This window comes from Ochotona princeps, chromosome 18 (genome assembly GCF_030435755.1).
Source record: "Ochotona princeps isolate mOchPri1 chromosome 18, mOchPri1.hap1, whole genome shotgun sequence".
In the NCBI taxonomy this organism is placed as follows: domain Eukaryota; kingdom Metazoa; phylum Chordata; class Mammalia; order Lagomorpha; family Ochotonidae; genus Ochotona; species Ochotona princeps.
The window spans coordinates 13,184,589-13,197,667 of NC_080849.1; positions in this window are offsets into that span (position 1 = coordinate 13,184,589).

The window sequence follows — 13,079 nt, forward strand, 5'->3', positions numbered from 1 at the left end:
CTTGCCTCTTCCAGTTCACGTTTCCTGTACGCAAGCTTGACATGGCACATGGAGTCCCAGAAACCCTTCCCTGACAGGCTATGCCTCCCTGAGGTCCTGCTTTAGATAGCCAGGAGCTCATCAAAGACCATTCCTTGGGACAAACCCTGGGCTGTCCCTGGGCCTGGTGTCTGGGATCATGGGCATGCCTTGAAGTCTCTGGTCGGGACTTGCTAGGGAGTAGTCACTTTTCAAAGTCTTGCTGAAATAAACCCATTAGGGTTTTACTTTTCATTTTTTAAAAATATTATTTCTTATGATTTTTACATAGTTGGTTAGGGCACAAAAGGTCAAGGGCTGGAGGAAAGTGGGTAAGAACATTGTTTCCACATTCTCTTATTTTCTTCCTGTATCTTGGAGAACGGGAGAGATAAAGGGAGAAGCCACACCCAGCCTCCCAACCATCCCAGGGTCCTGTTTTATTTCTGGAAATTCCTCCTGGCTCTCTTTTTAAGGATCTCTACTCAAATGTCATTTTCTCAAGAAACTATCCCCTCCACCCACTAAACCAGACTTTCTCAATTCTGACGGGGTGCTGGAGTTAACAGGGAGTTTGAGAAAACAGAGATTAAGGGCTGGTGTCGTGCCACAGCAGGTGGAGCCACCCTTCAGGAGACATTGTTCCCCATACTGGAGCACCAGTTCAAGGCCTGGCTGCTGCTTCCAATCCAGCTCCCAGTTGATGTGCCTGGGGGGGCAGCAGCATCTGCCTAAGAGCTTGGCCCCTGCCACATGGAGACTCAGATGACATTCCGGTCTCCTGGCTTCAGCCTGGCCCAGCCTCAAGCATCATAGCCATTTTGGAGAGTGAATGAGTTCTCTTTCTCTGTCACTCAACCTTGCAAATAAATAGGAAGGCAGGAAAGGAGGAAGGGAGGGAGTGGAGAGGTAAGGAGAGATAAAGGAAGGGAGGGAGAGAGGAAGGAAGAGAAGAAGTGAGGGAGGGAGGAATGCTGAGTCCCCCCACCACCCCAAGTGTCTGACCAAGTTGGGCTTGGGAGCCATGGCACTGGGATTGTGGCTGGACTGTGATGCAGCCCAACGCTGAGGACTGCCCAGGAGGAACACTTGCTTACACACAGCAGGGCGCAGCTATGGACAAAGCCTTCAGGAGCATTGTCCCCTCACCACCCCACTCCAGCAACCTTGCCTTGGGCTATGGCATCAGAAGCCCAACACACATGGGCACATCTCTGTTAGACGCCCATCCTTGGACAAGTCACCCTTCAGTCATGCTCATCCCTGAACTCTGGAAAAGAAGAACATTTAGATCCAGCACTTTCCAGAGAAGGCAGTTCCATTCACACTTATGTTCCTGAAATTGGCATGTCTACAGAAGTACAAATGCTGGAGACAGTTTCACCTGCCAAGCGAGGGTGCTCCTTCCTCGCGGGTCTCCTCCTGCTACCTCTGTGATTTGAGGCCCAGGGATGAAAACATTTTTTTCATCACAAATATTTCCCTCGCTTTTGGTCACAAAGCCAAAAAGGTACCCTTCTTGCCTCTGTGTGTCCCAGGACGCCCAGCAGGATGACCCTTAGCACGGTGGAGGTGAAGCCTCTACCCAGGCAGCTGATCATTCCAGGCACCAGCTGTCCCTTGTGTGGACCTTCTCACCGGAAGTTCCAGGGCAATTCAGAAGCGGGGGGTCCAGACAGCTCAGGCCCATCCTCACACAAGAGAGCTGAATGTGGAGGAAACAGATGTTCAATGAGTTTGCCAGGCATCATGTGTGAGTCTGTGGTCCAGCCGGTACCTGGAATCAAGCCTTCTGGCTCTGGGGTGCATGAACTACCTCCCCATCTTCTAGGACCTTCCAGGAAGGGTGCTTTTGGGGACCTGTCCAGAGATAAGCTTTAGTGACCTCCAGAAAGAGTAGGGAACACACAGACGTGTGTCTCAGCTAGCTATTGCTCAGGGTCTGCACTGCCCACAGTAGGTGCCACCTGGCCGGGCTGCAGTGCCTGCTGTATTTCTTCTCTTGGCACTGGGGATGAGACAAAGGTCTCATGTGTTAGGTCACCCACTACCCAACAGTCACCTTTCTAGAATGCTTGTTAGATGTGTTTATCACACAAGTTTAATGGGTTCTATTTGTGTCCTTTCATCTTTCCTGCACAGTGGCTCAGCTGCACTGGGAAAGCTTATTCTCAGATGAGGAGCACCTCGGAGGCTTCTGCATGACATATCCATATGTATTCAGACCATCCTCAGGTACACAGTGAACCTGCCTTGGGGCTTGGCATGAATAATTGAGTCAAAGGGCACTTCTCTCATAAGGCATGGAGCTGGCTGCCTTGGCCTGTGGTAGCATTTGGGGACGTTGACAGGCATCTGCCACTGTCCACAGCCTGGGATGAATCTCTCTTATACTGTATCTCCCAACCTCTAGCCCATCTGCAGGAGAGGTCAGTGAAAAGGGAGTGATATGGCCACATGTGGCCTTCAGGAGGGGATTCAAAAGTCTCAGATAGGAAGGGACAGTTGGATCTGTCTCCTGGACATTGCATGGGCCTGAGCAGGCAGTTATCACGGAGGCCACCCCTACCCCCCAACCCCTCCCCCCGGCCCTACCCTCCACAAAGTGAATCACCTACTATAACTCCTCCAATCAGGGCATGGCTCCCTCCATGAGCTGGCTCCTACCTGCGGGGGGCACCCTCCACAGCCCAACACCACTTGTAACCTGCCTTAATGTCCTGCCCTTCCCTGGAGCTTCAGTATTGGGCCCAGGCCAATCCCCTGTCACTCCATTTTGTGTGTGGGAGACAGCGGTAGAGAGGTGCTCCCTGCATGTGGGCTGGCCAGAAGGGCTGAACTGCTGTGCGGCAGAAGGGAGCAGGATGGCGTGATGCTGGTGCTTCTGTTTCCTCTCAACCTCGTAGCGATGGGTCCAGGAGTGCAGAGGCAGAAACATGACATGGCCTCGAAGAGAGATGGGTTACAGAAGTAGGAGCGAGAGTGCAAAGCCAAGTACAAAATCTTCCCCCCAGACAAGACTTTTAGCATCAAAGGTGAAGCCCAGCACATCTTTCACACACAAATGTGCCTAAATTACAACCAGCTAAAACACGGGCCCTGATTCCCTGCCCCCTGCCCCTTGCCCCCAACATACATGGCCTGGTGCAACAACCAGGCCTGCCTTGCCTGCACTCCACACCTCCTGTGCCCCTCTCATCCCTTTCCTGAAGTTCCTGGTCAAGACAGCTCCTTTGAGCAATAAGTGGTGGTTCTGACTCACAGAGGACATTGAACAACTTGATGATCCTATACGATCAATATCTTCCACTTAGTAGGTGCTTAAGAAGTATTGCTATAGCAACCAATGACAGCAGATAATGGGGTGGGAGGAGTTGTCACTGGCAAACAATTTCCTGAGAGCATCCAGCTGGGGTGACTCGGTAAGCTGCTTCCTTTAGGGCACCACACTAGACCCAACAACCTGGGTACGGCTCCTTGTCACTGCACTGTGTCTGACACATCCTGGCTCAGAGACACAGAGACCAGAAAAACCTCAGTGTCCAATCCAGGGGACCAAACAACAGAAACAGGCCCATCCAATCATGTCGGAGAAGATTTGGCTTCTTTGTACCCAGCTGCAGTTTGACGCCAAGCAGAAAAACAGGACAGAATGTGCAACTGGGAAAATGAGAAACAAGAAGGGCTTTCGCGAGCTCTTGATGGTGTTAAATGTGCCAGTAACAATGAAGAAGAAAGGGCTTGCTTTCTAGGTAGAACAAGATGAGCTCTTGCTTGGTTGTTTAATGGGTCAACAGGCACTCCACAGAGCAGCCTCGTCCACTCCATCCCCCCTCCCCACCTCAAGCCTCTTAAAATAGACTTCATTCTGCATCCTGGGGGAAGCTTTCAAGGCAATCAGTAGTGAGTGCTTGGGTCGCCAACCTGCTATGCTTTCCCTCCCGCGTTCTGGAGTGCACTGGCTTAGCCCACAGCCAGGGGCAGTGTACCAAGTAAGAGTGCTGCCCAAGTGGGCGATTGCAGCTCGCAGCACTGTTCCCTCTTAAAGATCTGCCTGCATCCTGTACAGAGAGCCTAGGCCTGAATCCCAGCTATGCTTCTAATTCCAGTGCATTGCTCAGCGTACCCTGCAAGGCAACAAGCCCTTAGATTCCTGCCACTCACTCAGAGGATCCCCATGGAGTTCCTGGCTCTGAGCTTCAGCCTGGCCCCGCCCGAGCTGTCACAACCACGAATCACCAGATGGAAAACCACTATCTCTGTGCTTTTTAAGTAGAAATGAACTTTCAAAGTTTATTGGGGGTGGGTGGGGGAGAAGGAATGGAGTTAAGAGATAAGCTGCTTTTTGAAAACAAAGTCCCAATGGAATGAGACCTTAAAGGCACTGTATCTCATTATTTTGTGAAATGATGGTTCTTCCTCCATCCACCACACACACACACACATACAGTGCACACCTGCCGACAGGCATCTGCCCAATGACACAGTGCACTTCTTTAAATGAAACGTTGCTCTTTCTCTGTGAGTCTTTGGCTGCACTTCTGAGAGGGGCAAATCCCCAGCAGGTAAATTCCAGGCTCACAGTTCAGTTGCTTTCAACGGGGAATTGTTCGCAAGTGCTCTGGAATTTCTAGGTCACAAACCTCTGTCAAAATGAAACATCTCTATAGCACTTGCTGTGGCCAAGAAATTCTCTCTCCCTGCGTGGCTCCCAGCAGCACCGGAAGCAAGGCTGTGCTCCGCTAGTCTTCTGTTATTCATACACGTGCACCTGTACAAGTATCACTTTAAAATTTTTTTTCATTTTATTTGAAAATCAGGGAGACAAAGACCTTCCATTCTCAAAGGCTTGCAACATCTAGGAGCCCCAAACTTGGTCCAGGCGAGTGGCAGGCACCCAAATACTTGAACATTATCCATTACCTCCCAGGGAGCACATTTGTAGGAAGCACTGCTCCCCCAAACTAAGAAATGCCTCATATCCATACCCCATTGGCAACAGACTCTCCAATAGATACAAGGAGAGATATTTCTCACATTGTAACAAACAAGGTCACAACGTTGAAGATTAGGAAAGAAATGAAGGGCCAACGAAGGCCTTGTGGCTGCCTTGCACACCTCTGTGCCAGCCATTGCACACTGAGGCGTAGCTGTTTTGCTCTGGGCATTGTTCCTGCTCCTGACTGAGAGCAGGTCAGGGACACACCCAGCCCCAGTCTGCTTTGCGTTCCCAGAAGCCAGTGCAAAGCATGACACAGGATAACCATACAACCCAAACCTGCTCCATGCATAGCTGACAATGTGAGAGAGGGGAGGGTAAGAACATGGTTCCATGTAGCAAATGCTTGAACATGTGGACTCAGTTTCCTCATCAGAATTGAGAGAGAACCAGTCACCAGTTCTACCATTCCATCATCTTCTGATTAAGGAAATGTACAACAGTAGATTATGCATTTCGGGAGAGGTCAGAAAACTGTGGATGAGCCCTTGGCTCACGGCTAGTTCTCACAATCCCCCCAAGAGCTGGTTGGAACACTGGACAGGCCCTGACAGGCAAGTGTCTTGCTCCTAAGATGCCTTGTGCTGAGATGAAAAGATTCAGAGAATGACCCACAAGGCAGAGTTGGACTCCACTGGCCGGGCTCCTGAGGGAAATCGAGGCGGGGGGCCGCCTCCCCAGTGACACATCCCAGCAGATCCTCTCATCTTTGCAGCCCAAGTGGAAGGTGGGAGTTGGTCAGTATCCCTGATTGGTGGGAACCACCCCCAGGAGGGGCAAGTTGAGATGAAAGCTGTTCTGGAGAGAGAGGCTGTCAGCAGAGACTTGGAGCCACAGACGTGAATGTGGGGGGACTTTTAAATGCATGCTTTGAAGATCTACAGGAAGAACCATCTCTGGCTCGAATGCAGAAGGAACCCCAGCAGCAATCACAAGCAGCCGCTCAACTACCAGCTTAGTAGTGAGGACCGAGAACCAATGCCTGCTGTGCTGCTGTTGAACTCCCCCATGCAGCATCTTAGCACAAGGGGGGGTGGTGAGAAGCAGATGCATAAAATCCTGAGGCTTGGACACTGTCCTGAGTGTGCGGACAGCGGGGAGGGCTGCGGGTCATTTGGTGTCCCATCTGCCGGCTGCTCACAAGGATGGCTGCTCCATGCTTGGCCATCTACTTCCCTGATTCCCAAATATTCATCACTTAAATGTTCCTTCTTCTCTTTCCACTCATACATCAATGACAGCATTTTGTGATATTCAGCATTCCCTGCCTTATGAGCACATACAGAGATTGTTACATGATTCAACTCTGTTATCTATAGGTCTCCCTGCCTCCTAATCTGTTGATAAAGCAGATGGGGAAAGATATTGATCAAAAAGTGGGGTAACAATCCTGGGTCCACACAGACGTGAGGAACGCAGGCCAAGGAAAGCTATATGTAAAGAACAGCACTTGAAGGTTTAAGAGACATTGACTGTGTTGTGGCTGCAGAAACACTCGATTCCAGAAGCAACAGAGTTTCAGTTTACCCTCTGTGGGGCCCACAACCTGTTATCTTCATCCTGTGTCACATGGATGCAACAGTGCACATGGAAGTGATTCCTGCACTAGTAGAGTCCTCTTTCAGTGCCCAAGTACCCGCCAGAACAACGCACGCAGGCCTCAACAGCGGGGCCTTGGGAGGGAAGAAGTGCATGTAAGAGGAGATGCAGGGGCCTGGCAGGCACTGCCTCTGTGGACAGAACCTGGGACTTTTAGCAGGGTATCACAGAGGCCTGGGCTGCAGGCAAGTGGGGCTTTCCAGCAAAGAGCTTGGGGGATTATTATGAAGTTTTGCTCACTGGATTGCCTAACAAACATAACTAGAATAATTGTAATTGTCCCCCAACAGAATATGAATCAGACATTGTCCATTCCTGGTAATGATGTCAGACACATTTAATTTTTTGAACAGTATTTTCATGACCTAACACAGAGTCAGGCATACAGGAATCACTGTTTCACATTTGTTTAATAAGTGACGGACTGAATGATTGTTTGAACTTGGTTCTCATGTTTGAGCCAACCCTGTTAATTTGATTAACTCTATTCCGGTTCACTTAGCCAAGTCATGGTAGAGAAGCATTAACACATCACACATAGAACATACTGTTGACCTTCCATACCTCTCAGAGGGAGGTTGTGTTCCAATGCAGACCACCCAACTGGGACAGCTGTCCCCGAAACTGTATGGGTTTCAGATGTGAAATTGGCTATGGCAGCTCACATATTGTTCACATTGCATTGTCTGATGGCAAACTATTGAAGTGTAAGGAAGAAAGAACTAGCATACAAATTTAGCTATCAGTCTGGGGATAAGGGGACATTTTCCAGCAGAAGACAGAAGAAATGAAACGCGTGCTAGAGTTCTGAACAGTTAGGTAAGCCATGTATAAGTTTATCAGAAAGCTAGATTTTTTTTCAATAATGCAATGGTGAGGACCCACATGCCTTAATTTTTTTTTTTTAAAGATTTTATTATTATTGGAAAGCCAGATATACAGAGAGGAGGAGAGACAGAGAGGAAGATCTTCCATCCGATGTTTCACTCCCCAAGTGAGCTGCAACGGCCGGTACGCGCCAATCCGATGCCGGGACCAGGAACCTCTTCCAGGTCTCCCACGCGGGTGCAGTGTCCCAAAGCTTTGGGCCGTCCTCTCCTGCTTTCCCAGGCCATAAGCAGGGAGCTGGATGGGAAGTGGAGCTGCCGGGATTAGAACCGGCGCCCATATGGGATCCCGGGGCTTTCAAGGCGAGGGCTTTAGCCGCTAGGCCACGCCGCCGGGCCCCACATGCCTTAATTTTGCACCTGTAAACCTGTGGTTTGCATAGGCTAGATATAACAGAGCTCTGATTTTCTGAACCACTTTTCTGACTCTCCATTTCAACTCAATGAGCATAGGTTGAATTACCAAGTTCCTGTAACCTAGTGCTGGTTGCTCTGGGGATTCTACAATCTTCTTCTTTTTTTAAGATTTATTTATTTTTATTACAAAGTCAGATATACAGAGAGGAGGATAGACACAGAGGAAGATCTTCCGTCCAATGATTCACTCCCCAAGTGAGCCGCAACAGCCGGTGCTTGCCGATCCGGAGCCAGCAGCCAGGAACCTCTTCCAGGTCTCCCACACGGGTACAGGATCCCAAAGCATTGGACTGTCCTCGGCTGCTTTCCCAGGTCACAAGCCGGGAGCTGGATGGGAAGTGGAGCTGCCGGGATTAGAACCAGCTCCCATATGGGATCCCAGCGTGTTCAAGGCGAGGACTTTAGCCGCTAGGCCATGCCGCCGGGCCCGGATTCTACAATCTTCTTATTGACCAGAAACCAAGACATTTTCATCTGCTAAATATTTAGTAGCAGATGTGAGGAGGAGCAAGTTCAAGGAGATGAGTTATACAGGGGATGGGCACTAGATGACCGACTTCATGCAACAATTACCCAAGATGGGGAGCACTGAATAAGAGGGACCTTTTTGCCCAGGAGATCCAGCCAATGAATGTCAAGATGAACACTGAGCAGAAGGATGGCCTAGCAGTAGCTATTTAGTGTGATAATGGCGTTTGATAGTTTGGACACAAACACCATTGTCACACTCCACAGCTCTGCTAAGGAAAATTTGTAGCCTTGAAGGTGATGGCTCCACAACCCACCGAGGTCACCAGCCGTCGTCAGGGAACTTTGCCGGCTCCACAGAAGTGTCCTGAACAGAGAAAAGGGTCAGGGTGAGTGGGCAGCAGCATGAGGTACGGATAGCCAGATGGATGCTCCCGAAACCTGGAGTCCAAAGTTGGGCTACCACCTGCAGAGGCATGAAAAACACTTCCCAAGGATGCAGGTTGGCATTGAGCTTCCCAAAGGGGTGAGAGAGAAGGAATCCCTAGAGAGAACGGATTTTAGACACTAATTTAGAAACAGGAATAATCCTAAAGGATACTTGGAACTTCTTCACTCTCACCTCAACCCATTTCCCAATCCATCATTGGTAAACCCAGCACCTTCTGCAGTCTAAGAAAGTCTAAGAAACCTTGTTGCCTGCCGCAGAGCCACAGCATGCACACGGGCTGTGATTGGGTGGCTGCTGCTGGACACGGAGGCTTTACTCGGGTTTTCAATCTGACCTACCTGAGTCATTTCCCATGATTGTAATGAAGGGGGAGAGAGACAGAGGAAATCAGTCCATTGTTGTGACTAATGGCTGTTTTCTAGCAAACATGCGAACTCTAGAAACAAATCTCTTCTGGATTTCTTTGGTTTTCCTGTTAAGAATGACTTCTGACAGTTATCCAAACTTCCTCCCCCAAAAGAAATGAAGAATTTTTTGTTTTTTCCAAATAGGAAAAGTTCATTTTTTCCCCCTTAGGAAAAGAGTTGTTAATATTTGATGAGTATTATTCTAGCCAGAAAGTTGCCTGTCTTTAACAGCTGAAGATGAACCCTTCTGTACTGCCTCCAGGAAACACGCCCCCTCGTTCCCATGTAGACCATGAAATCATGCTCTTCAAGCTGGATTCCACAGCCTTTAGCATGCCAGGCAAGTTGCCCAGCTGCCTGGGAGCTTTAAGCATTGAACTCTGCCTCTTTGCTCTCTTTAATACCCAGTTCAGGGCCCGGTGCAATGGCATAGTGGTTAAAATCCTCGCCTTGAACGCCCCGGGATCCCATATGGGAGCTGGTTCTAATCCCGGTGGCACCGCTTTCCATCCAGCTCCCGGCTTGTGGCCTGGGAAAGCAGTCAAGAACAGCCCAAAGTCCTGAGACCATGCACCCGCGTGGGAGAACAGGAAGAGGTTCCTGGCTCCTAGCTGCTGGCTGCTGGCTCCGGATTGGCAAGTACCAGTCGTTGGGGTCATTGGGGAGTGAATCACTGGATGGAAGATCTTTCTCTCTGTCTCTCCTCCAATAAAATAAATAAATCTTAAAAAAAAAAATAGTTCATTTCTTACTGTTTCATTTATTACTTATCCTCCCCAAACAGACAGGCTGCTTTGGGTTCCTGCCCCTGGCCCTGGCTTGTCCCCTTCTCCAGGGTCATGTCATCATTTGTGAAGGCAGCAGGAAATGGCCACCTGGCCTAGTGTTGGACACACTGTCTTCACGTGGAGCTCCTTACCTGGGCACTTTTGCTGGGACTTGGAGAATGAACGCAGACTCTGAGCTTCAGCTGGCCTGTCAAGGCCACAGTTGCCTGGGACTCTCCATGCAGCCATGGTGGACACTCTTGTGGGACAAACGATCTTCTGTAGGTTTCCTTTTCCACTGCACCTCCTACCAAGCACCCTTAATTTTGCCTTTGAAGGAGCTAGAACAGAAATCCAGCACCTCCTGGTCGTTACGGGGCTCCAAATTCTCCTATCCCCTCTGGCAAGAACTGAAGAGAACTGTGCACTGGTGAAAAGGGTTTCAGGAGAACAGGCTGGCTTGGGGAACCCCATGTTGGGCCACATCTCTGTTTGCTTTGAGTTTTGAATCATCTGTAAAGACAGAAAAGGGGAGAAAATCTTGAAGAAGAAAAGAGGAATTGAATGTATCTCTAGTAGATCTTACTAAACATCTCTTTCCCAATAAGCCTTTTGAAGTTCATGGAAAATGAAATTAAATGATACATTTAGTGGTGGGTGTTGGGTGCGGCAGTCGGATTGCCACCGGGGATGCCTGCAGCTTGGAGTGCCTGGTTGCAGTCACGCCTACTTTAGTTTGCAAGCAAGCTTCCTGCTAGTGGGCCCCCAGGGTGGCATTAGGTAATGGCTCAAGTATTTGGGTCCCTGCTACCCACGTGGTAGATACAGATGGAATTCCCGGCTTTATCTGGGGCATCAAATAGAAGCTGTGTCTCTCTGCCTCCATTTTTCAAGTAAAAAAATTAAAATGTATATAGTAAATGATTTTAAAAGATAAGTTATTTGGGTGCAAATAACATGAAATCCATGCACATAAGGAGTCTTCAGAAAGTTCACAAAAATGAATATTACAAGAACACTAAGCACAGACTTCCAAGAACTTTTGGACCAAAATAAACATATTGTAATCTCATTTTCCATGAGCTTTTAAAGTATTCTTATAGTTCTATAGCCCAGAAATTTACCTCAAAGGACAAGCCATAAGTCTATAGAAAGATTTGTTTATAAAACTGCTGGTTGAGGCATGGTTATAATAGCAAAAATTGGGACTGACCTAAATGCCCAGCTGCAGAGGGGTAATTGATTTGTGATACTTCACAGTCGTTTAACTTGGTGCCTCAAAATGCAGTGTTCACTGAGAAATTCAAGATATGATGTTGAACAAAGAAGTAATGTTCAAACCAACACATGGCCTGAGAGTCCCTTTCTGTGAAAAATTAATATGTAGCTGGGCAAAAAAAAACAACAAACATTAACCATAGATTTCTTTTTTTTTTTAATTTGTTCATTAATTACATTGTATTATTTGACAGAGTTTCATAGGTACTGGGATTCTCCCTACCCCTCCCCACACCCAACCATACATTTCTTCAAGTGATGGAAGAGTTACGGTTTCATTTTTTCCCTCCTTTAAGTCTCTGCCTTTACAGATTTCTGCAATTCAGGTAGTATTTTTATAGTAAGAAAAGTAATTGGAGTGTTAAGCTCTTTTTTTTTTTTCCTTAGTCCCTCATAAAAATTCCTTCCTGTAAGACACTTCTGAAATTGGGAGCTTGGAATCGACCTTATTCCATCACCCCCCGACACAGCGTGAAAAGTTGGTGCTGTGCTGAGAGAAGGGCCTCAGGCCAATTTCTTGGCAAATTATTAGTGAACTAGTGTATTATGCCAGTACCAGAAATGTATGGTGCTATTGCATCAATCAATAAATACACATTTATGGACTGTTGATTTTTCTCTGCCTTTTCTCAGTCTTTAAACATGGCTAAAATGTCTGTCATCTGTGATTGCATCTCCAATCATTTCTGTAGAACTGCCTAAGTCTGACAACATTCCAAGGCAGTTTCAAGAAGGAAGCAGATTATTTCCATTTCATTCAAATGTCATCCACTAATACAACACTAACAAAAATAACCAGGGGTGGCTGATGCCAGCATCTACTTTCAGATATTTTAAAAAGTTAGCTTAGTCATTCCTCATGCCGTGGATTTAAAAAGCATCATGTTCCAGGACTTATGCATTTAACAATCGACCTAAAGCAGTACCAGTTAATACTAAATAGGAAATTTGTCAGCTGGATGGGAAATCATAACACCTGCTATTACCTATGGTAACAAAAAGAGGAAGACAAAAATAGGGCCTATTAATCAGGTGATTTATCCAAACACCAGCACACTGCTCTCTACAGCTCAGACACGCCTTGGAGGGTCCTGCTCAGCTTCCCTCCACTCTCCACCTCCCCCTTCAGGTCTCTTCACCTGTCTTCACACCTGTCTCTCCCAGGCCTCAGACTAAGGGCTAAGTTTAACTCAATTTCTGTACAATGTCCCCACCTTCTATGCAATGCTATGACTGGCACCTTTAGTGGGTGTGTCAATTTCCAAAGCAGCATTTGCATGCACCTGTGGGTGTGAGAGAACAGCTAGACATGGCTTGCTCGGGAAGAAAGGATGTTGAGGAAGTTGACACAAAAATATGACATAAATAGGACATTGCTTACTCTGTAGGTACTCCTGGTACACCACAGCTTTCAACTGAGATGCCTAAGCGCCACGAAAACCAGGCCCATCCCAGCACCCCAAGGTCTTTCTCAGGGCAGATCTGTGCAAGAGCAGCTGGTCTTGGCTTTAATATTTTGCTCCCAGGGACTAAGAGCATCCTAGAGCCAGCACCAAAGAATTGAGCGAACAGTGCATTGATGACCAGAAAGTGGCCCTTTCCTAGAAGTCCAACCCATCAGTACCAAAAATGAAGATTTCTTAATGAGCAAAAGATAACGGAGATGTTTTTAAATTCCAAATTCATATTAACTGTCATTTAAAACAGATGCATGGGGCCCGCCGCAATAGCATAGCAGTTAAGGTCCTCCCTTTGAATGTGCCGGGATCCCATATGGGCGCCGGTTCT